The 24,727-nt window shown below is 48.9% G+C and overlaps 1 pseudogene; it reads right to left on the bottom strand.

Annotated features, from left to right (window-relative positions):
• Positions 1–168: 168 nt before the first annotated feature.
• On the bottom strand, positions 169–24,541 carry LOC132479638 (zinc finger protein 541-like; annotated as a pseudogene).
• Positions 24,542–24,727: the final 186 nt, after the last annotated feature.

The raw sequence follows: 24,727 nt of genomic DNA, 5'->3' as shown, positions 1-24,727 counted from the left end.
TGACAAGAAATTTGAGGGAACACACTGGTTCTCCCCAGTCCTGGAACTGGGGAGAACCAGGGGGGAACACAACTTACGCTTTTGCCCTGGAGACAAATCTTGAGGGTCCGGGATAACGGTGGCCACTTCCCTTTCCACTGCCACGGATCAGTTTAGAAAGAGCACGGGCTACAGTTCTGGCCGAGGAGACGTGAGGGGCGTTCTGTTGGGCGCTGCTACAAGCTTTCCTCACTTTTAAAAAGGGCAACAAGGAAGGGAGGGAGCTGCTCTCTGCCCTGCACCCTCCGAAGGTTTGGGTGCTCCGCGTACAAGAGGGGATTCTTGCTGCTGCTGCTGCAGCCGACTTGCAGACGCTGGCCACTGCTGGCAGGCCTTGACTTCACCGTGGAGCCACTGGCACCACCACGTGTCCTGAGAGCTTAAACCTACGCCGACTCCTCTGTTATTACGGCCCGAAGCATACGCACTATAGATATCTAAACTCACCTTTTTGCTGCTTTATCACTCCTACCTTCCCGCTCCTAAAATGTAAGCTCTGTGAGGGGAGGGGCCTGTCCCTCCATCACTATGTCCCCATCACGTGGACTGGGCATTGTCTGGCACAGCTACAGCAGGTGCTTGATGAATGCTGGCTGCATTCATGCATGAGGGTCCTCCAGGGCAGGGACTCAGTCACTGTGGCTTCTGGGAGCGGCAGGGGCTCAAAAGCCTTCGCTGGATCAACAGGCAGGGAAGCCAGAAGACAGCTTCTTAAGAAACAAATTTAATACTATATACAAGGGAAAACGTACAGAAACAACAAAGGAGACGCAACAGGGCTGGAGGTGCCCATCCCAACTAGCTGCCCACGCAGAGGGCCGATGCCAGCCCCTAGCTCGCCCTCCTCCTCCTACAGTTGGAAGGGCTCCACGGGCCACCTTGCCCTGGCGGTGGGATCCACGTGGTCCTGAAGCCGGTGCCACTTCATGTGGGCATTCCGACCCTTGATCTTGCCAAACACCCTGAGGAGGCACCAGAGGACACAGGGGTCAGAGCAGGGGGAGGCGGGTAGCCCTGAGGGGGGCACCCCAGAGGGCTGAGGGCAGGCGGTGTGGGAGCATCCAGGGAAAGGGCGGTACCTCTCACACTCCCGGCAGGGAAAGAAGCCCTGGCCCTTGCTGCTCCCCGGCAGCTCAGGGGTCCGCTTCGAGCCGGTGTTTGGGCTGGAGTTGGGGATGGACTCCCTCCTGTAACTCTCAGTAGTCCTCTGTAATTCGGGGGTGGGACGGTGGCTGGGTTTCCTCCGAGGGCTACGAGTGACCTGCACAGGGGGCAGAGGTGATGAAAGGGTGCTGACCGCCCCGCCGCCCTTCTAAGGGAGAAGCAGGTGTCCAGAGCGTCCAGACGTCGTGGGGTGCACCCCCCCACCGCCAGCCAGCTTGGATGGGCACCGGGCATCCAGATCCGTGCTGAACTCCTGAAGCCCTATCCCGAGACCCTCTACCTTCGCTTCTGTCCTGTCTGCTTCACCCAGCTCTCTCTTGACCCTCTTTTCCGGCACTGGGGCTCGGCCGCAGTCAAACTTGTTCATTTTCTTCTGCATGTAGTAGAACTCGACACACTGGGCTACTGTTTTTGTCTGGACCTAGTGGAGGAAGACAGAAACCGGCTAAGGACAGTGCCTCAGGAGTAGCAGTGAGTATGGCCTTGACGCCCTAAATCCCCTCCCCATGGGGCCAGCCGCCACTTTTTGAAAGCCCTCCTGAAACGTTTCTCCCCTACGGCTTGGTATGCTCCACTGCTACGGGGGACAGAGAATCACAAAGTCCTCCTGGGGATGAATGAGTTCAGAGAGAAGCCACCAGAGTCAACACCATCTAAGCTCTGCACGCTCTGAGCCACAAGGCTGGCCCGGGAAGGCTTCTCTCCAGGAAAACGCACACACGGTACACACGAGGACGCTCACTGTGACATCATGTGGAGCCACATGTCTACCGACTGGGACTAATTAAACCAGAGTGTCCTTACGGGGTGGATACCTCATAGCCTTATGTGACAGCTAGGCAGAGCCCTCCAAAAAACTGAAGAGGAAGGAATACTTCCCAACTCAGTCCGTAAGTTCAACATTTCTCTGATACCAAAGCCAGACAAAGATATTACAAGGAAAGAAGCCTACAGACCAATGTCCCTCATGAACATAGATGAAAATTTTTAAACAAAACTTTAACGAACAGAATCCAACAATATATATATGTGTATATATATATATACGTGTATATATGTGTGTGTATATATATATATATATATATATATATATATATATATATGTATGTATATATGTATATATATATATAAAGGACAATATACCATGACTAAGTGGAGCTCATCCCAGAAACGTGAGGTTGGTTTAACAATCGAAAATCAATGTAATTCATCATATTAAACTTAAAAAAGAGAAATCATATGAGCATCTTGATAGGTGCAGAAAAAGCATTTGATACAATCCAATGTCCATTCCTGATGGAAACTCTCAGCACAATAGGAATAGAAGGAACTTCTCTTCAACCTGATAAATGAGACCTACAAAATCCCTACAGCTAACGGTGGAGTGGTTTCCCCTCAAATATCATGAACAACACAAGGATTTCCACTCTCACCACTTCTACTCAATACTGTACTGGTGGTTCTAGAGTGCAAAAAAGGCAAAAAAAAAAAAAAGTAAAGGCATCCAGGTTGGAAAGGAAGAAAGAAAAGTGTCTTTATTTGCAGATGATGTGACTGTCTATGTAGAAAATTCAGTGGAATCCACAAAAAAGTTACCAAAACTAGTAAGTTAGTTTGGCAACATTTCAGAACACAAGATCCATATAAAAATCAATTTTATTTCTATACATACTAGCAACAAACCATTGGAAACTGAAATAAAAAAGAACTCTAGGGCCTCCCTGGTGGCGCAGTGGTTGAGAGTCCGCCTGCCGATGCAGGGGATACGGGTTCGTGCCCCGGTCTGGGAGGATCCCATATGCCGCGGAGCGGCTGGGCCCGTGAGCCATGGCCGCTGGGCCTGCGCATCCGGAGCCTGTGCTCCGCAACGGGAGAGGCCACAACAGTGAGAGGCCCGCATACCGCAAAAAGGAAAAAAAATAAAAATAAAAAATAAAAAGAACTCTATAACATCATAAAAAACACAAGTACTGGGCTTCCCTGGTGGCGCAGTGGTTGAGAGTCCGCCTGCCGATGCAAGGGACACGAGTTCGTGCAATGGTCCTGGAGGGATCCCACGTGCCATGGAGCGGTGGGGCCCGTGAGCCATGGCCGCTGGGACTGCGTGTCCGGAGCCTGTGCTCCGCGGCGGGAGAGGCCACAATGGTGAGAGGCCCGCATACCGCAAAAAAAAAAAAAAAAAAAAAAAAAACTGAAAAAAACCAAGCGCTTAGGAATAAATCTGACAAAAAGTATGCAACAACTGTACACTAAAAACTTCAAAACATTGCTGAAAAATTAAAGATTGAAATAGAGAGATATACCCTGTTCACGAGTCAGAAGACTCAATATTGTTAAGGTAACAACTCTCCCCAGTTGACGTAACGAGTCAAAAACAGTACCAATCAAGTTCCTAGCAGAAATTTTTATTTTGAAATTGTCAAGTTATTTCTAAAATTCATAGGGAATTAAAAAGGATGTAGAATACAAAAAATAACTTTGAAAAAGAATAACAAAGTTGAAGGACTAACATTTTCTAATTTCAAGACTTAGAATAAAGCTACAGTAATAAAGACAGTATGGGAATAGCTTAATAAAAGACAAACAGATCAATGGAACAGAATACAGTGTCCAGAAGTAGATGCATATATATATGGCCAACTGATATTTAACAAAGGTACAAAAGCAGCTGAGTGGAGAAAGTATGGTCTTTCCAACAAAAGGTACTGGAATAAATATCCATATGCAAAAATGAACTCACCTCGCACCCCATACAAAAATAAACTTAAAATGGATCATAAATCTAGAAATAAAACCTAAAACTATAAAACCTCCAGAAGAAAACATAGGGGAAAATCTTTGTGACTTTGGGTTAGGCAAAGATTTCTTAGATACAACACGAAAAGCACAGTCTATAAAAGAGAAACTAGTAAGTTAGGCTTAAGCAAAATTTAAAACTTTTCTTCAAAAGACACTGTTAGAAGACTGACAAATGGCATATGGGGAGAAAATATTTCCAAAGCATATATCTGGATAAAGGACTGGTGTTCAGAACAAAATAAGAACTCCTACAGCTCAATAAAAACACAGACACTCCAATAAAAACAGAGGCAAAAGATATGAACAGACAGCTCACCAGAGAAGGTGCACAGAGAGCAAAAAAACACAAAGATGCTCAGCATCATTAGTCATTAGGAAAATGGAGTCAGATGCGACTGTACACTCATTAGAATGGCTAAAATTAAAGAGACTTAGCATACCAAGTGTCGACGAGGGTGTGGAGCAACTGGACCTTTCATAACCTGCTGGTGGGAATGGGAAGTGGTAGAGCCACTTTGGAAAACAGTTTGGCAGTTTCTTAAAAAGTTAAACATACATCTACTATAAGTTACCCTCATTCCCCTCCTAGGTATTTATAATCCCAACCCCGTGTCCGCAAAAAAACAAACAAACAAAAAAAAAAACCCAGTACATGTCCGTACAAAGAGTTGTATGTAAATGTGCAGAGCAGCTTTATCTGTAGTCATCAGTAACTGGAAACCACCAACAGGTGGATGATTAAATGAACGGTGGTCCGTCCACACAGTGGTATACTCCTCAACAGTAAAGGGATGAACTATGGGTACACACGACAACATGGATGAATCTCAAAATCATTAGGTTGAGTGTAAGAAGCCAGACAAAGCAGATCACGTGCTGTATGATTATTCCATTTATATAAACCTCTAGAAAATGCAAACTAATTTAGAGTGACAGAAAGTAGACAAGAGTTGACTAGGGACCCGGGTGGCAGGAAGGAAGGGTTGCAAAGGGGCAGGAGGGAACTTTTGGGGGTGAAGGATACTCTCATTATCTTGATCATCGTGGTGGTCTTACAAGTGTATAACTATGTCAAAAACATTAAATCTCACACTTCGATTATGTGCAATTTTGCGTACATCAAGTTAAAAAAAGAGCAAAATAATCAGCAGGATATTAAGTATATGATGTCATCCTTTTTTGAGAAAGTGCATATAGGTGTGTAAAATCCGTATGGGCAATAAATACCTGTCAGGTTATCAAATGAGAAGTAGGATTGTGGGGAGGGGTCTGGAGGGCTTTATTTTGAACATGGGATTCATTTCTGTACCGTTTCAGGTTGTTCCAAGCAATGGCATTGTAGTTGTCAACTGTTCACAGCATGAGCAGAGTATCGCCCCTGAAAGGCCCTGCAGTTCTAGCGCCTCGGCCGTGTGAAGGAGCCTTGTCTACACCAGCCTGCCATGTTCGCCTTACCATCTTGTGTATCAAGTAGAAGTCCTTCTTGTAGGCACGGAATGCCTTCTTAAAGAGCCTCTTCTCCATGGAGGTCCAGATGTCCGAACCTATTGGAGAAACAGCCAAGAGGAGGAAGGATGTTTCTCCTTCTGGGACCACAGCCACGGCTGAAGTGCAGACTCCCCTCCTTTTTCAGGCCACCGAGCGCCACTTATATGCCAAGATTTCTGCTAAGCCCCTTACTTGCTTTATCTCACACAATCCTCACAAAAACCTTAGCAGGTAGGGGCGATTACCATCCCCACTTGACAGGTGCAGCAACTTGAGGCTTCCTCTGGTTAAGAGACTTGCCAAGGGCAGGCGTGGGCCCCTGGTTGCCTGACTCCAAGGCTGGAGTGCTCAACTGGGAAACCTGAGCCCACCCCAACCTGGCACTCCCCTTCTGGCCAGGAAGAGCCCACGAGGGAACCAGTGGAAAGGGGAAGGTTGGATCCAACTAGAGAACAGCACCCACTGAGTCCCCCAGAGAGGACGGGCCCTTCTGGGAGGGCAGGTGCAGGCCCCAAGAGAACTCCGGGAGGCACGTGCAGAGCTTGCCATGGAAAGTGACTGGCTCGCAGGGGCCTCAGCCAGGCCAAAACCACGCGGGCAGCCACGCTCGTTACCTGTGTAGTGATAGTTGGCGAGAGGGTGAGTCCGTGGCTTCTGGGGTCCTCTCAGTAACAGGGTCTCCAGGGCAACCTGGAACGACAGGAGTGGTGGGCAACTCTCTGAGGGAGGGAAGGTGAGGTAGAGGCCCACCTTCATTCTTTCATCCAATCAGAAAATATGTGCAGCCCTCCCTAAAGCCACCCCTACCCCAGGGCGACTCAAAGTGTGGTCGGTCTGTGGACTGGCCACCAGCTGTGAACCACTTGGGACACATTGCCTACAGCACTAAGCGGACTGTTGAGTGCAGCTGACGTTACCTTTTTCATAGCAAGATTTACTTGATGACGAAACAGTGTGTGGACTTATTCTGGCACAAGCTCCTTATTTCTTCAGGGAGCAGCATTTGGAGTGGCACTGCCCCTGCCCTACCCCATGTTACGGTCCTCATAGCACTAATCATTATCTATCACTTTTAAAAAATGTATTTCATGTGTTCACTCTCCTAAAATGTAAGCCCTGCAAAGAGAGGGCATTTGTCTTGCTCAACAGCGTAACCCCGGTCAGGACTCGCTATGCAGTTTGCAGGACCCAGCGCAAAATGGAAACACGGGGCCCTGTGCTCAGAAACTATTAAGAATTTCAAGATGGTGGCAGCAGAGCATTAAACCAAGAATGGGCCCCTGAGCTGGCCCCAGCCTGATACCGTGACATCACCAGGTATCAGGAGGACCCAGTAAATGTGTGCTGATTACTCTGCTCAGCACCCACCACGTGCCAGCCACTGCCTCTCAGCTTGAGAAAAAGCACCATGTAGCCCTGACTCTTGGGTCTCCAACTCGGGTGACGTGACTTCCTCTCCCACTACACACAGTTGGACTTCTTCATTTTCTAAACTTCAGGATTGTGAGGAGGGTCCTTGGAGGAGGCAGAGGCATTTCTGTTGCATCAGAGGTTTGCATACACCATTTTTAATCCAAAAGTTAATGTTCAGTAAATAAACCAGATGAATGCAGGCCCTGAGTTGGTTCTGCTAGGCACCGCCTCCCCAGTGCCGCGCTGAGATGAGGTAACGCTGGAGGAACCCTGGTGCTCTGCTGTCACCCCAGAGAAATAACTGATTGAGCCCGTATGTGTGCATTTCCCCTACGTTCCAAAGGACACCACCAGTCCCAAAGCGACCAGGGAGAAGGGTGGGTGGCCAGCCTTTGGTTCTCGTGAGCTGCAAAGCCCCAAGTAGAAGGCACGTGTCTTGCGCCTAGAGCCCCTGGCCCTAAGAGACCAGGGAGCTTCCCACAGCTCCTCTGAGCCCCCGCCCCGCCTGCACCGCACCTGGATGTTGCCCTGGGCTTCATGCAGGCAGTGCAGAGCGAGCTCCAGGTTGGTGCCCCCGCCCGGCATCACGCTGGAGCAGGCCACGTTGCAGAGCTCGGTCACTGTTTCCAGCAGGCAGCCCGGCAGCGAGAAGGAGAGGAGACACAGAGGGTCAGCAAGTGCCAGAGAGGAAACCTCCCCAACAGCACAGATGGGGTGGGGGGCTCCTGTCACCATCTCCCTCACCTCTCTGTTACAAGCAGGCTGAGGGAAGGGAGCGACAAGGAGGATGGGCAGAAACCCTGCTCCTGGCACCTGCTCTGGATGGCCTGGCCAGCTACTGGGTGAGAGGAGAGGTGGGGCAAGGGACTGCAGCACAGCAAAGCAGTCCTGCGCTGAAGGCCAGCTCTGCCCACCCCACCCCCGCCTGGGGATCACTGCTTCTTGGTCAAGGTGAGAACTGGGAGGAGAAACCCCTTGGACATGGAGGAGGGCTCTCGGGAACCTGGCCCCAAAGTCTCAGTCACCCCTATCCTGCGTCTTCGGGTTGGTCATCACATCTCCCCATGGCTTCCAGACCAGAGTAGCTACATGCTCGTCACTTCCAGCCAGTGATCTGTCCTGGAGCTCTGGGATCTCAGCCTGAAACTGGCTCCCTATGTTGATGTGTCTGAAATGAGGCCACACACACGGACATAAAAGGTATATGTGTGTGACCAAGATGGGAAATACAAGAGAGATGTGTGGTGAGCCCTGCTCAGCAGGGCTGTGGAACCCACCTTTTGGCCATCTCTCAGACACAGGGAGTGCTCATCAGCCCAGCAGACACGCCACTGGTATTCCAGAGACCTCTTGAGGGATACTTCCTTCCTTCCTCCAATTTGCTTTTTCGCCAGATTTCTGGCTTCAGGCGTTTGGGGTCTAGGACAGGGGAGGTATGTGCTGATACCTGGCATTCTTCTGTATCCAAGGGAACATCCAAGCTACAAAACAGTATCTCACTGCGCCATCACCAATTCTATCTAGAACCCCAGGGTGCTGGGCATTCTGTCTGCAGACATCCAACTATGGTATGTCTGGACAGAAGGAATATTGGGGAAACACCTGGAAAAATCCACCACTTCTCTCCTAGAGAGGTTCTGGGTCTAGACCTGACTTTCCCGTGATGAAGGCTCCCTTGGGAAAAACCGACACTGGAATGCAAGGAGGGTAAAAGCATCCCCACGTTGCAAGGACCCTCAGGTTCTAAGTCTGTTCCAACTCACGGTTCAGTGCTGATCTTGCTGTTGTCCTTCACCACACTGATGCCAAAAGAGCCGTCCATGTGATCTGGAAAACACCCAAAGAAGAGCCTCAAGGAGACTGGCTACAACTGACCCATGAGGCCCTTTTTGCCTGCCTTTCCAGAGCAGCTAAAAGCAGGCTCTTCAAGATTGCATGGTATACACACACTACTGTATATAAAATAGATAATCAACAAGGACCTACTGTATAGCACAGGGAACTATACTCAATGCTCTGTAATAACCTCTATGGGAAAAGAATCTAAAAAACAATAGATATGTGATTATGTATAACAAAATCACTTTGCTGTATACCTGAAACTAACACATTGTAAATCAACTCTAATCCAATATAAAATTGAAAATTGGAAAAAAAAGATTGCATGGTATGGAGTTTCCTCAAAAATTAAAAGTAGGACTACCATATCATGCAGCAAACCCACTTCTGGGTATTCATCCAAAAGAACTGCAGTCAAGACCTCAAAAAGATATCTCAACTCCCATGTTCACTCCAGCACCATTCATAATAGCCAAGATGTGGAAACAACCTAAATGTCCACTGACAGATGAGCACATAAAGGTAATGTGACATCAACATACAATGAAATACCATTTAGCCTTAAAAAGAAATTCTGCAATATGCAACAACATGGATGACCATTGAGGACATTATACTAAGTGACATAAGCCAGTCACAGAAAGAGAAATACTGCATGACTCCACTTATATAACGTATCTAAAGTAGTTGAATTCATATTGATAGAATCAAAGAGTGGAATAGGGGTTACCAGGGGTTGGGGCAGTGGGAAATGGGAGGTTACTAATCAATGGGCATAAAGTTTCAATTAATCAAGCTCTAGAAATCTGCTGTATAACATTGTACCTATAGTCAACAATACTGTATTGCACACTTAAATCTTTGTTAAAAGGGCAGATCACAGATTAACTGTTCACATCACAATAAAATAAAATAAAAAGATTGCATGGAAGTGGGATAAGACTTCTGAAAATGTAGAGTAAGGAACTCGGCAAAACAACAGATTTACTGACAAAAATCATTGAAAAAGAAAAAAAAAAGAACAGTAAGCTAAAGTCTCTGCACGTTGTCCCAAAGGCATACAGCATTTTAAGAAATACTCATTCAAGAAAACCTACTAAATCTCGGGAAGAACAGTGAGAGTCTGTGGCACTGGAGCCATGGCCCACCCCCTTACCCACCTAGCCCCCAGCTCTTTGTAAAGGAAGCTCTACCCAGGTAGGTGCAGCCAAGGAGATGGGGGCTGCTTCTTCCCCTGGCTCCCATGCTTAAAGAATTAAAGCAAGATAAAATAAAAATTTGTCATCAAAGAGAAAATGCCATCAAGAGATGGAAATTATTTTTTAAAAAGATACAAATGTGGACTTCCCTGGCGGTCCAGTGGTTAAGACTCCACGCTTCCACTGCAGGGGGCATGGGTGTGATCCCTAGTAGAGGAAGTAAGATCCTGCATGCTGTGCGATGCAGCCAAAAAAAAGAAGAACCAAATGGAAATAGTTCAGGGGTTAAAAAAGTACAATAACCAAAATACGGCTCAACAGTAGATCTGAGCTGGCAGAAGAAACGATCAGCAAACCTGAAGATACAACAATGGAGACTATGAAATCTGAAGAACAGAGAGAAAAAAATATAGGAAAGTGAAGAGAGCCTCAGAGAAATGTGAGATGTCATTACATGCAACAATATATATGTATTGGGAGTACCAGAAAGAGGGGAGAAAGGGACAGAATATTTAAAGTATTAATGGCTGAAAATTTCCCAACGTTGATGAAAAACAATATGTATATCCAGCAAACTCTACAAACTCCAACAAAGATTAAACACAAAGAGCTCTACATCCAGACATAACATAGGCAAAATGTGGAAAGCAAAAATAAAGATAAGATCTTGAAAGCAAAAAGGGAAAAACAATTTGTTACATACAAGGGCACTACAGTAAAATTAACAGCTAACTTTTTAAGAGAAACGATGTAGGTTACAAGGCAATGGGATAATATATTCAAATTACTGAAAGTAAAAAAGTGTTAACCAAGTATCTTATATTCAGCAAATTATCTTGCAAAAATGAAGGTAAAATAAAGACACTCCCAGATAAATAAAAACTGAGGATACCTGTTGCTGGCAGACCTGCCTTACAAGAAATATTAAAGGTGAAATATTATTCAGCCCGCAAAAAGGAACAAAGTACTGATACATACTGCAACTTGGATGAAACCTAAAAACATCATGCTAACTAAAAGAAGGCATTCATAAAGGACCACATACTGTATGATTCCACTCATATGAAATATGCAGAATAGCCACATCGATAGAGACAAAGTAGATTAGTCGTTACCCACGGCTGGGGATGGGGAGGATGGAAAGGAGGGACTGCTAATAAGTACAGGGCTTCTTTTGGGGATGATGAAAATTTCTGAAAACTGATGGTAGTGATGGTTGCACAGCTCTGTGAATATACTAAAAACCAGTGAATTCTATACTTTAAAGGGATGAATTGTATGGTATGTGAATTATATATCCCTAATAAAAATAAATAGTAAAGAAAGTCCTTCAGATTGAAAGCAAATGACATCAGATGGTAACTTGAATCCAAACCAAAAAAAAAAAAAAAAGCGAAGCGCTAGTAAATATGGGTAACTATAAAAATCACTAGGATTACATATTTCTTTTCTTTTTTTAATGGCCTTAAAAATAACTGCATAAAACAATATGTATTGTGGGCCTGTAACATATAGAAATATAATATATGTGACAGTAACTGCACAAGGAGCACAGCTGCATTGGAGTAAAAGAATATCACCTCAGACAGTAACTCAAATCCACAAGAATAAATGAAGAGATCAGAAATGCTAAATAAGAAGGTTAATATAACAACCTCTATAAATCATGCTTGCTTTCCTTTATCCGCTCAGTGTTTTTACACAAAATAAAATTATATAAAGCAATAAACATGACCAGTACGGTATTACTGGGTCTCTCACATATAATAGCAAAAGAGTTAGAAGGAATAGAGCTAGATAGGAGCAGTGTTTCTATATTTCACTGTTAATGAGTTATTACACATCCTAACAGATTCTGATAAGACATATATTTTAAGTCCTAGAGCAACCACTAAGAAATGACTAAGAAACATTGAAAAATTAATGGAATTAAAATGTCACACTAGAAAATACTCACTTAATACAAAAGAAAGCAGGAAAGGAGGAACAGAGGGAGAAAAAGACATGTAACGTATAGAAAATAAAAAGCAAAATGGCAGATGTAAATCCAACCATATCAATATAACATTAAACAAGAATGGATTAAACAAACCAATCAAAAGGCAGAGTTTGTAAGACTGGATAAAAAACACATGATCCACCTAATGGTGTCTAGAGGTAACATGCTTTATTTTCAAAGACACAAATAGGCTGAAAGTAAAAGAAGAGAAAAATATATACCAAGCAAACAACAACCAAAAAAGAGAATGGAATGGCTATACTAATGTCAGGCACATTAGACTTTAAAACCAAAAATATTACTAGAGATAATGATAAAATTATTGTAATAATGACAAATGATGTCACAATCACATCCTAATGATAAAAGGTCAAGCCGTGAGGAAGATGTGACAATTACAAACATATACACACCTACAAACAGACCCCCAAAATACACCAAGCAACAAACGACAGAACTGAAGGATGAAATAAACCATTAAAAAATAATAGTTGGAGATTTCAATACTTTCAACAGTGGATAGGGCAACTAGGCAGAAGATCAACAAGGAAATTGAAACTAACTAGACAAAACAGACAAAATACAGCATTCCACCAAACATCAGTAGAATACATTCTTCTCAAATTCACATGGAACATTCTTCAAGACAGACCGGATTCTAGCCCATATAACATGCCTCAATAAATTTTAAATTTTAAAATAAATTTAAGGGAATTCCCTGGCGGTCCAGTCATTAGGACTCCACGCTTCCGCTGCAGGGGGCATGGGTTCGACCCCTGGTGGGGGAACTAAGATCCTGCAAACCGCACAGCACAGCCAAAATAAATAAATAAATAAATTAAATAAATTAAATTGAAAAAGAAACAACGTATGTACTCTGACCAAAAGAGAATTAGATTACAAATCAATAAAAGGCAGCAATTTGGAAAATTCACAAATATGTGAAAATTAAGCAACACACTCTTTAACAGTCAGTGTATTAAACAGGAAGTGGAATGATAAATTAGAAAATACTTTAGCTGAATGAATATAAAAACACAACATAGGGCCTCCCTGGTGGCGCAGTGGTTGAGAGTCCGCCTGCCGATGCAGGGGATACGGGTTCGTGCCCCGGTCTGGGAGGATCCCATATGCCGCGGAGCGGCTGGGCCCGTGAGCCGTGGCCGCTGGGCCTGCGCATACGGAGCCTGCGCATCCGGGGCCTGTGCTCCGCAACGGGGGAGGCCGCAACAGTGAGAGGCCCGCATACCACAAAAAGAAAAAAAAAAAAAAAAGACATACTAAAACTTACAAAATGTAGCTAAAGCAATGTTCAGAAGGAAATCTATAGCTGTAAAATATCTGTATTAAAAAAGAAGAAACATCTCAAATCATTTATGGTCAACTGACTTTCCACAAAGGTAGCAAGACAGGGCTTCCCTGGTGGCGCAGTGGTTGAGAGTCTGCCTGCCGATGCAGGGGACATGGTTTCGTGCCCCGGTCTGGGAAGATCTCACATGCCGCGGAGTGGCTGGGCCCGTGAGCCATGGCTGCTGAGCCTGAGTATCCGGAGCCTGTGCTCCAAAACGGGTGAGGCCACAAACAGTGAGAGGCCCACGTACCACAAAACAAACAAACAAACAAACACCTCACAATGAGCTACCACTTCACACCCACTAGGATGGGTGTAATAAAAAAGACAGCTAAGAAGTGTGAGCAAGGATGTGGAGAAACTGCAACTTTCATACAATGCTGGTGGAAATTTAATATGACCCGGCCATTTTGCAAAGCAGTCTGGCAGTTCCTTAAATGGTTAGACATAGTTACCCTTTGACCCAGCAATTCCACTCTGAGTTATATACCCAAGAGAAATGAGGACTTATGTCCAACAAAAACGTACACATAAATGTTCTTAACAGCACTGTTTGCAACAGCCAAAGGACACAAACAACCCAAATGCTCGTCAACTGATGAATGGATAAATAAAATGTTGTCTATCCAGAGAATTCAATATCATTCATCCATAAAAAGAAATGAAGCACTGATGCATACTACAACATGAACCTTGACAACATTATTCTAAGTGAACAACTAGACACACAATGTCACGTATTTGATGATTCCAATTACACGAAATGTCCAGAATAGGGAGACCCGTAGAAAAAGTAGGTTGGTAGACTGGTGGTTGCCCAGGGCTGAGGAGTTGGGGGCTACAGGGCCTGTGTGTCACCGCTCGTGGATATAATCTTCTGGGGTGATGAAAATGCTCTAGAATTAGATTGTGGGATGGGTGTACAATCCTAAGAATACACTAAAAAATCACTGTACACTTTAAATGGGTGATTCATATGGCATGTGAATTATACCTCAATAAAGCTGTTTAAACAATTACTCGAAAGGGCAGGCAGAAGGGTGCTTAGGCTAAATGGCGTCTATTTTCTTTCTGGCTACAAAGTCATAAGCACCTAGAAGGCTGCTGGTCCCAGATGGTCCTGGGATAGTTCTGAACAGCAACGGGACCCCCAGAGCAGACCCAGGCGTAGGCCAGAGAGAATGGCTGGACCAAATTCTACAGGGGGCGGGGGTCTGGCCCCCCGCAGGCCCATCATGGGGCGATCAAGCTCACTCACCAAGCATGGCGCTGATGAGCCTGTCGGGACGGGCCCGGGCAGATGTGGAACAGAGAGTGTTGAAATACAGCCCAGAGCCCTCCCGGATGGGGCTGAGCATCGGGGGCGGTGTGTAGGGAGGTCACTGGGACAGTCCCTTCAGGAGGTGGTCCATCAGGAACACGGGCGAGCGCAGGCAGCTCTGGCGGCATCCTCCCGGGCCCGGCTCCCCAGACATGGAGGGCGGAGGAGGGATGAGCAGTGCCTCGGGCCGTGGGAGCTTCTTCCGCTTCCTGTGTTGGCTGCTCTCCTTGCTGTCTCTCTCTTCCCCGTCCTTCTCCTGTCCCTGGAGAAGAAGAGACTTCAGAACCACGGGGGTCACCTGAGGCCACCGGCCCCAAAGCTCAGACCTCAAGATGGCCTGAGAGTGGGAAAGGGTACTGACCAGCCAAATGCACACCCAGCATGGCCATGCCCAGAGTCCTCAGCGCAGGAAGCCGGGCAGGGCCACCACGCCTGAGCCAGACTCCAGACCCTAAGCCGGGCGACATTTGACGCTGGGGCCTTCTCAGGCACCCACCCCCACCCCAAGGAGAGGCCCTCACTCAGACCATTTTGGAAACTCATATCCGTTGTTAAAGTGACTGGCACTTAAAGTGTGGGGGCCAGACGGATGCAACAGCATGACAAAAGGAAAACCTGTTGCCCTCAAAATGACAGCAGCTCCTGGGAGACAAACAGTGGGCTCCATGCACCCTGTACCCGAGTCCAGCATGGACTTCTCCAGGTGGGGTCTTCCAGCACAGGCTGAAAAGACGACGGCTTGAGCTTGCTACACTCTCTCTTACCTCCACGCAATCTCCCCTCCTCTCTGCCCATCTTACCCCTCCTCATCCTCCGGCTCTCAGCTGCAACGCCCCCTTCCTCAGGCAGGGTCTCTGGTGCCCTTGGGGCTCCCACAGCTCCCTCTCCCAGCCCGGCCCGTTCTGGGTCGTCAGTGTCCGGGGATGGGTCTATCTACTCCGCTGGGCTGGGAGCCCCAGGAGACGGGGGCAGGCCTGTTGTGGTCGCTGCAGTGTCCCCAGCCCTGCCCAGCACAGGGCCAGACACAAAGGAAGTTCACTGGAGGTTGAATGGATGAATGAACACGCAAATCAAGCTCTTCTGGAGTCAGGATTTGGGGGCTTTTCTCCCAGCTCCCACTGGCAGCTGGAAAGCAGCTGGAAGGAAGTGCACCCACCTTGCTCCCCAGGGGATGGTTCGCTGGAGCCACTGGCACCGAAACAGGGACCACCAAAGGGGCGGCGGTCATGTTGTCCAAGGACTTCCTGCCTCCCGGGGAACTCTGCCTGTGCCCTTCTGGCCTCAGCACCTGTCTTTGTGGCTTGCAAAACTCCATGCCACACACCTACACACAGAGAAGAGCCAGCCCTTTAAGAGACACAGTACGTAGGGAGCAAGGGGCCCCTCCAGAGCAGCACAGCCCTGACTCCCGGCCCCCAGCCAGGCTCCCTGCAGGAGGACGGCTCCATCCTGAGATGAATGGCAGCTTCGCGCCCCTTCACCTGCAGCTCCTGCTTCCCTCGAGGTGACGGCCACTGGTCGCTGTGAAAACACATGTGGCTGCTCAGCCCTCTCTCTGTATAAAACATCTGGCTGCAATTCTTGCAGACGTAAGTGCTCCTTGGCTCTGCCCAGTCTGTGGGACCACCACTGTGCTGGTTCCTGTGGGGAAGAAAGGGAGAATGGGACTCCGTCCCCAAACACTGATCCTCTGACAGACAGCTTTGGACGAACCCTAAAGAAATGGACATGATGCCCCCGATTCTCCGTGGCCTGGTGCTCACCCCTTCAGGAGTGAAGCATCCAGAGCTCGCTCACCCAGGGCCAGCACATCAAAGCCACCAGAGTTCTCCCGAGGGGCTTCTGAACTTACCAGCCACCCGCCATGTTCTCCTCCTTCATCGGGTGGGGGAGCCGGTAGATATTTCCACCCTGAAGACGAAAATACATCTGAGCCAACATATCAGAAATGAGATGCAAGAGTGAAAACTATAAGACTTGGAAGAAAACACAGGTATAATTCTTGGTGACCCTGGAGTAAGCAGTGGTTTCTTGGATGACTCCAAAACCAAACAAAAGACAGACGTATTGGACTTCATCAAAACTTACAACTTCTGTGCTTCAAAGGACATCATCAAGAAGTGAAAAGACAGAATAAGAGAAAAAAGTTGCAAATCATGTATCTGATAAGGGACTATGTATATTTCTGTATCAGTGATACATAATGAACTCTCACAGCTCAAAAATAAAATCACAACCCAATTTAAAAATGGGCAAAGGGTCTGAATAGACACTTACCCAAAGAGGATATACAAATGGCCATTAAAAGATGCTCAGGATTATTAGCCATCGGGGAAATGCAAATTAAACTATAATGAGATTATCATTTCCCACCCACTAAGGTGAACCAACTGGACAAGAACAAGTGTTGGTGAGGATGCAGAGAAACTGCAGGCCTCATACACTCTGGGTAGGGATATAAAACAGCACAGCTTTTTGGGAAAGTCTGGCACTTCCTCCAATAGAATTACCCTAGAGCCCAGCAATTCCCCTCCAAGGTATTTCCCAAGAGAAATGAAAACATATGTCTAAACAATAATCTGTACACAAATGTTCATAGCACCGTTATCACAATGGCCAAGAAGGGAAAACAACCCAAATATCTATCATCTGATGAATGGATAAATAAAATGTGGTGTTTCCATACAATGCACAAGTTACCAGCGATAAAAAGGAGTGAAGTTCTGACCCGTGCTACAGCACAGAGGAACTCTGAGAACATCAGGTTAAGTGAAAGAAGCAAAAGACACAAAAGGCCACGCAGCGTTAGGATTCCCGTCACATGAAGTGTCCAGAATAGGCAAATCCATGGAGACAGAAAGTAGATGCATGGTTGCCAGGGGCTGGGAGGGATGGAGAGATTGCGGGTGACAACCAACGGTGTGGGGTTTCTTTTTGCGGTGATGAAAGTGTATTGGCAAAGAGTGGCGATGCGAGCACGACCTCGTAAACAAACTAAAAACTACTGGATGGTGCACTTCAAGATGGCGAATTAGATGGCACGTGAATATTAAAGCTGTGGAAAAAAAAAAAAGAGGAGGAGGTAGCTGTGGTGCGACAGGAAGGATGCTGGACCTCGGAACATCACGAAGAGACGTGGCCAAGCTCTCTGCGCCCAGGACCTCGTGGGCACGATGTGGGAGGACCCAAGCTGCTCCAAAAGGGCGGACCAGTGCCAGGCCTGCAGTAGGGGCCAAGTCGGACTTGTGGACCTGTGATTCACAACCAGAATAGACACAGCATTTCACGTACAAATATCAAGGGTAAAGGAGCTCTGCCTTTACATTCTCTGAAGAAGTGAAGGAGGCAAATCCAAAAGGAAGCGAAAGGCAGAAAGAAAGCAAATAGAAAAAGCTTAGTGAAGAAACATGATGCAAAGTGTCTCTGACAACTCTAAAGCCCTGTTCTGTTGTGTGTGTGTGTGTTGCAGGGTGGAGGGTGATGGGAGGAACCATCCCTTCTCTGGAACTTCATTCGCCCCTCTGTAAACAAACTGCATCTGAGGATTTGCTGAGGTTAAATACAGTGCCTGGACAAGTCAGAAACACGGACACAGGTAAGGACGAGACTCTGCCCCCCGCATGGTCAGGTCCCGTGAGAGGGCCCTGGTACCTGGATCCTGTTGAGTATCATCAGCTTGGACTTGGAGTCCCAGGGGGGATCCGCTGGAGGCCCGGCCAACGACGAGAAGGAGGCCATGGCTACCTGGCTTGGAGAAGCTGCACAGCAAATATCCACTTTCACTTTCTCCTTCCGGAAGTGCTGGACCCCGGAGTTGCCAGAGAAGAGCCTGTAGCCTCCGCCCCAGGAGCAGGCCGGGCCCTCTCCACCTTTTGTGGCCCCGGAAGCCGTGCCATTCTCAGCCTGGGCCTGCTTCCCTGGGAGGTGGGCTCTGGATGGCTCCTCCCCTCCTAACTGGGTCTGATGCAGGCCCCGAGGGAGAAGATGTCCCTAGGTCCAAGGTCCCTTTCGAGGATCGCAACTGCTTGGCCAGAGAGGAGATGTCTGGGTTTCCAGGAGGGTCCAGGGACGCCGCCGTGGGGGCAGGTGGAGCAGCAGCCACTTTTGGTCTTCCCTTTGGGTCCTGGCTCACGCTGCTGGGGGAGGGCTCTGTGGGTAAAGCGGGTGTGGATTTTCTCCTGCGGTCTAGGGACCCCTCTGGATCAGGGTTCACGGGGCCAGCATGGAGAGAGTCAACAGTGGGTGCCACAGGTGGGGGTTGCTGTGGCCACGGCCCCTGCAGTGACTTCAGGGCAACTTGCTTGCCGTCGGGTGTGGGAAGCTGGGAGGAGGCGGCGGCCACCTGCGTGTGGGAGAAGATCCGCTGGGACTTGGTGATCATCTGGAACACCTGCATCTGCTCGTGGCTCACCAGAGACTCCTGAGCCTTCAGGACCAGCTGCTGGAAGAGCGGTGTGGCATCCGACGGGAGGCCGCTGGACTTCTGGCCATCCTGGGGGCCAGGCTCACCAGGGTTCTGCCGCGAGAAGGAGTCGCAGTCGAACTTGCTCTTCTTGGAAGCCCAGGAGTCGTCTTCCCCGCTGGTGCTGACGTATCTGGGGTCGCCCGAGGCCTCCCCCTGGGCCTTCAGGAGCGTGGGAGGGAAAGACGGCGTGTCCTCCAGACCGGTGCACTGGCTGGGTGAGGGCTCCCCAGCAGGGGAGTCGCTGCTGAGCCCGGGGCCCGGCTCGGAGCCCTCCCGGGACGGCACTGCAGAGGGCTTGTGGACGACAAACATACTGTTTCCTTTGCTCTTAGGGCAGCCCGACAGGTTTCAGAGCCACTGGAAACTGTGGCTTGATGGCTGGGAACTGGCGGGGACAGTCTGGCCATGGAACAGAGGCAGGCAGGCGGGCAGGGAGCGCCCTCGGGCCAGCCCTCCAGGGATGACGGGGGCTGGAGCAGCGGCAGCTCCGGCTCGGCTGGGTCGGGGCCGCTGTTCTCCGCTGCCCGTGAGTGGACGGCTGTGAACACGTCCGTGCCCGGCTCCTTCCGTGGGGGCCGGGGATCCTCCGGAACACCTCAGTGCCCAGGGCTCCTGGGGCCGCCGGGGTGCTGGCTGGGCCGCAGGAGGAGGACCCTGACGAGGGCAGGGAGGAACAGGCCGTGATCCTCCCTTCGCCGCTGTCTGAAGGCCCTCCCAGGGCTGGCCCGGGAGAAGGGATCGTCTGGCAGATGCTGCTGCTCACGATACAGCGCAGGAGGTCTCGGTTGGACAAGAGGGAGATGGGGGATGGGGCTTCCGGGGGCACCAGGGACCACAGGCTCGCGGGTGCGGGCTGGCAGGCCACCTCGTGCACACGGGGTGAGTTCCCGCAGGGCTCCTCCTCCGGAGGGACCTCCTTGAGGATGCACAGGCCGTGCTGGACCTCGTAGTGCTGGCGCACGGAGCGGTAGTCGCTGTAGCTCTTGCTGCAGCCCTGCTCAATGCACACAAAGGGCTTGGACTTCTGGTGGGTGAGCGTGTGCCCAGTCCTGGAATCACATGAGGAGAAAGTTAGTGGGTGTCTCGGCGTGGGTCACTAACTGCAGGAACCCAGGCGTGTCCCCAGGGGGCAGCAGCATCGCAACTCAGAAACTGTGCTCAGACCCTAGGAGGAAAGACCCCTGCTATGGCCAAAGCCTTCTGGAAGGGGGAGCTCTTGCCCTCACCCCTAAGCAAACCCCTAATCTGAGATTAAAAACATCAGTGGGAGTCAAGTCAGAGTTCCCCAAAGTGGGTTCCTAAGGAACACCAGGCTCCAGAGTTGCTCCCTGAGGACTTGGGCTCAGCTGGCAAATAAGTTTGGGAAAAACACTCTTTACTTCTTGGAGGTTCCTAGGAGCAAACTGAAAAGCCACAGAGCAGATAACGAGAGATCTGTTGAACTTTCCATGTCTCTCAAACTTATTTGCCCACAAAACCATGTTTTTAAAATAGACCCTTTTAGCATCCCCGAGAAGCAGAGAACCAGAGTTCTGAGAACAAACTTAAGGAAACGCTAACTTGGGGATGATCCTTCCTTGAACAAAGGAGTCTTTGCCTTCCCACAGGAGTCCTCTAGACAGCGACCTGGGAGCCCCACAGCAACAACAACAAAAAGCCAAATGCGCCTATAATGTCTGCAAATATAAAAGAATGCAAGTATGTAGTATATTTACATCATACGTATACCTGCATTAATATATTATAAATATAAACAAATGGGTAAATCACCCTCTGGGTTCCCAACAATCCTACTCCGGATGGTTCTAATCAATTGGACCCAGTAAATAATGAAACCCTTTCCCAAGCGTGGACCCTTGGCCTCCATCTGAGGGAAGCAGCAGAGAGGGCATCCGGAGACCCACTTTCTAGCCCTAACTGTTACCAGCTTGTGACAGGAGTAAATCATTTCCCATCCTTAATGGCGAGAGGGGAGAGGATACAATGAAAGCGGGATTCATCGAAGCCTCAGTAAAGGCTGGGCGAGCTGTAAACATGCAAGGGATCGTCCTCTCCCACTTACGAGTCTCTCAGTTTGAAAGTCTGTCTCTTCTCCCTCGGCAGCAAGAAAAGCTTATCATTTCTAAGACATGAAGAACAAACGTAATTCTGCTCCTCTTACACTGAGCTTGCTTTTTAAAGTCAAATTTTGAAAAAAAATCGAGTTAATAAAAGGGGGAATTGAAACAGGAAAAAAGAGAGTGAACACTGCATTGCCATGTTCTAGAAACAGGCATTTCAGAACCCCTCACGCCCTGGTGTTATCCCAACATATATTCCTCATGGAGTGCATATCTGTTCTGCTCAGACACCTACCAGGGACTCTGAAACTTTCTCTACGCAGTTAGCCCAACTCCCTCCATGACAAAATTGCCTCTGGAGTGTGTTTTTAAAGCACATGGGTCCTGTCTGCAAATCGCAGCGGCGCTCTCCTCACTGGAGTGAATCTGGAGGCTGGGGAGGGCGGGCTGTCCGGGGCAGTGTAGGCCCTGCCCCCCGCCCCCACCAAACACTGGCCGTGGGAGGAGCACAGGTCGCACACACCTGGGACACCCGACGGTGCGGGGCGGTGCAGGTGGATGGGAGGGGATGCAAAAGAACCGGGAACACGCCCAGCCCCCAGCAGCCCCCTGAACAGACATCCCGACCAGACTCCTACATACAGGTGGTCCTGACGCTTAAAGGCCTTGCTGCAGATTTTGCACACGTGTCTCCTCTCCTGGCTGTGCGTCAGGTAGTGCTTGCTGAGAGGACTGGCGCTGCTGAACACCTTCCCGCAGAGGCTGCGGTCCAGGAGTGGGTTCTGAGGGGACCTGTGCTGCCGCTTTCCTCTCCTTGTGCTCCCAGACGTGGCCCTGCCTCCTTCGTTAGCCTCTTTGGGCACCTTGAGCACGCCTAGCCCCAGGTCTAGACAGAGGGAGAAAGCACAGGTTATGACATCCGGGGACATCGGAGCCCGGGCCGAAGCACTCTACCACCCTCAGACCAACTTCAGCAGCTGAGTCCAACTCAGGGAGTTGGCCGAGAACCCCAACTTCAGCAGCTTCACTCGCAGAGAAGACCAGGCTTAGCACCAGGTGAGGGGGAGAAGGGACCCTGGTCAAGCCACACCTCCAGGGCGGCACCCAATCTTGAAGCCACACTTGGGGGGTAAGGGAGGGGACAGCAACAGTCTGAGAGCTTCCAGGACAGAGTGACTCGACAGGCAGGACTTCATGACGGTAACATCAACAGCACGCTTGCCAGTGCAATCCAGAAATGCACAATGCAAAATCTTAGAAAAGTTTAAGTCCTTGCTCCCAGCCAATTCCACTCTGGTTTTTTAATTAAGGAAATTAAGGCCGATCTGTACAAATTAACGGAGATCTTGCAGTGAACTGCAAGCGAGTTAACTGCAGCATTGTTTTTCCTGGTGAAATGTGAGAAACCACCTAATAACTGACACGAGGGCAGGTGGGTGACTGCATTCTGGTCTCAATGGTCTATGGCGCAGGCATTTCAGATACAACTGTAGGAGAATATCCATTGACGTGAAAGGATGTTCATGCTGTACCACTAAGTGCTGTGCCACTAACAAGAGGATTGTTGAAAAACGGAATGACCTAGTCTTTAAAAGGGAAAAATAAATTTGAATAGAAACAAACAGAATGGGATTGATTGGTAGCATCATGGATCAACTTAATTTTCCTTTCCCTATATATCTGAATTTTCCATGTTTCTCTACTCCTTGGGTAAATGAGTAGTTTTTTTTATAATTTCATTTTTGATTTTTTTTCTTTGACCCATGAGTTAGTTTAGAAGAGTGTTCTTTAGTTTCCAAATACTTGAAGACTTTTTTCTCTTATTTCTTTTACTTATTTATTTATTTTTGGCTGCATTGGGTCTTCATTGCTGTGCGTGGGCTTTCTCTAGTTGCGGCGAGTGGGGGCTACTCTTCGTTGCAGTGCGTGCGCGGGCTTCTCGTTGCAGTGGCTTCTCTTGTTGCAGAGCATGGGCTCTAGGCGTGCGGGCTTCAGTAGTTGTGGCTTGCGGGCGCTAGAGCGCAGGCTCACTAGTGGCGCATGGGCTTAGTTGCTCCGCGGCATGTGGGATCTTCCCGGACCAGGGCTCGAACCCGTGTCCCCTGCATTGGCAGGCAATTCTTAACCACTGTGCCACCAGGTTTTGATCCATCGCCTGGTCAAGTATCAGTGGGTTTTCCATGCCCTTGGCATAATTATTACTTGTGGAATATTTGCTCTCAAATGCATGTATAGATTACACACTCGTGTCCTGGATTGCCATCCCGGAAAGCATTTAAGAAACATCAGGTTCGGGACTTCCTTGGTGGTGCAGTGGTTGGGAGTCTGCCTGCCGATGCAGGGCCCTGGTCTGGGAAGATCCCACATGTCGCAGAGCAACTAGGCCCGTGAGCCACAACTACTGAGCCTGGGCGTCTGGAGCTTGTGCTCCGCAACGAGAGGCCGTGACGGTGAGAGGTCCGCGCACCGCGATGAAGAGTGGCCCCCGCTCGCCGCAACTAAAGAAAGCAATCGCACAGAAACGAAGGCCCAACACAGCAAAACAACAACAACAAGAAAAAGTTAAAGGGCATTAAAAACAAACCAACCAGATATATGTGGGTAGGCATTTTCCATCCCAGTTACAGAATGAGAAAACTGAGACTCAAACAGGGAAAATGACTTGCCCAAGGTGGCAAAGGAAGGAAGAAGAGCCAGGCTGTAGATTCTGGTTCATCTGATGCCAGAGTCCTTTCCCCAACCACAGTGCCCGCACCGCTTCCAACTCAACTTCCTCCTCTGCTCCTCCTCCCTCCCCGTCTTTTCAGATGGACTGAACTGAAACCTGGCCCTTCTGTGAAGCCTCCTGACACCAGCGTTTGCCCTGCTCCCCTAGCCAGTCCCTCCGAAGGCAGCACACAGTTACAGACACAATCACGCCTTTAAGCCATCAATCCTCTGAGGTGTCCCTCTTCCTCATCTCAGTTATTAATAGCATCTACTCAGTTGCTCAAACCCCAGCCTGCCCTGCCAACCTCCATCTGTCCTTTTCCTTACCAGCTCTCCCTGTGATGTGTGACCTGTCAGCATGTCTGAATCTACTTCTAACATGATCCCTAATCCTTGCGCTTCTGGCCTCTTCACTGCTACTCCAGCCCAGGCCACCATCTCCGCTGAGAGCCTTCCAGCTACTCTCCAGGATTCCCGCCTTGCCGCCCACGGCACCCTCACAGCAGCTAGAGCTTTGCACAGCCTCCCCTGGTTCCCGTGGCAGAGTCTGTGCTTTGCCGCACCGTGGCCTGGAAGTGGGTCTCAGCCTCAGCAGCCTCCTCAGTGTGGCTTCCCACCCCCGCGCCATCCACCTGCCAGCGTCTGCCACTCCCTGTCACTCCCTCGGACTTGGCCCCCTGCTGTACTTTCCTCATGTCGCTTTGTGGTGGACACAAGGTCTGACTCCCCAGTGGCTGTTTCTGCTTCCTCTTCTTTTCCTGGCAAATGGGATTCCAGTTTGGATCGGGTGACAAGAAATTTGAGGGAACACACTGGTTCTCCCCAGTCCTGGAACTGGGGAGAACCAGGGGGGAACACAACTTACGCTTTTGCCCTGGAGA

Source organism: Mesoplodon densirostris, chromosome 19 (genome assembly GCF_025265405.1).
Source record: "Mesoplodon densirostris isolate mMesDen1 chromosome 19, mMesDen1 primary haplotype, whole genome shotgun sequence".
Classification (NCBI taxonomy): Eukaryota; Metazoa; Chordata; class Mammalia; order Artiodactyla; family Ziphiidae; genus Mesoplodon; species Mesoplodon densirostris.
The sequence above is the reverse complement of the archived record's forward strand: the minus strand, read 5'-3'. Positions and strand labels throughout refer to the sequence as shown.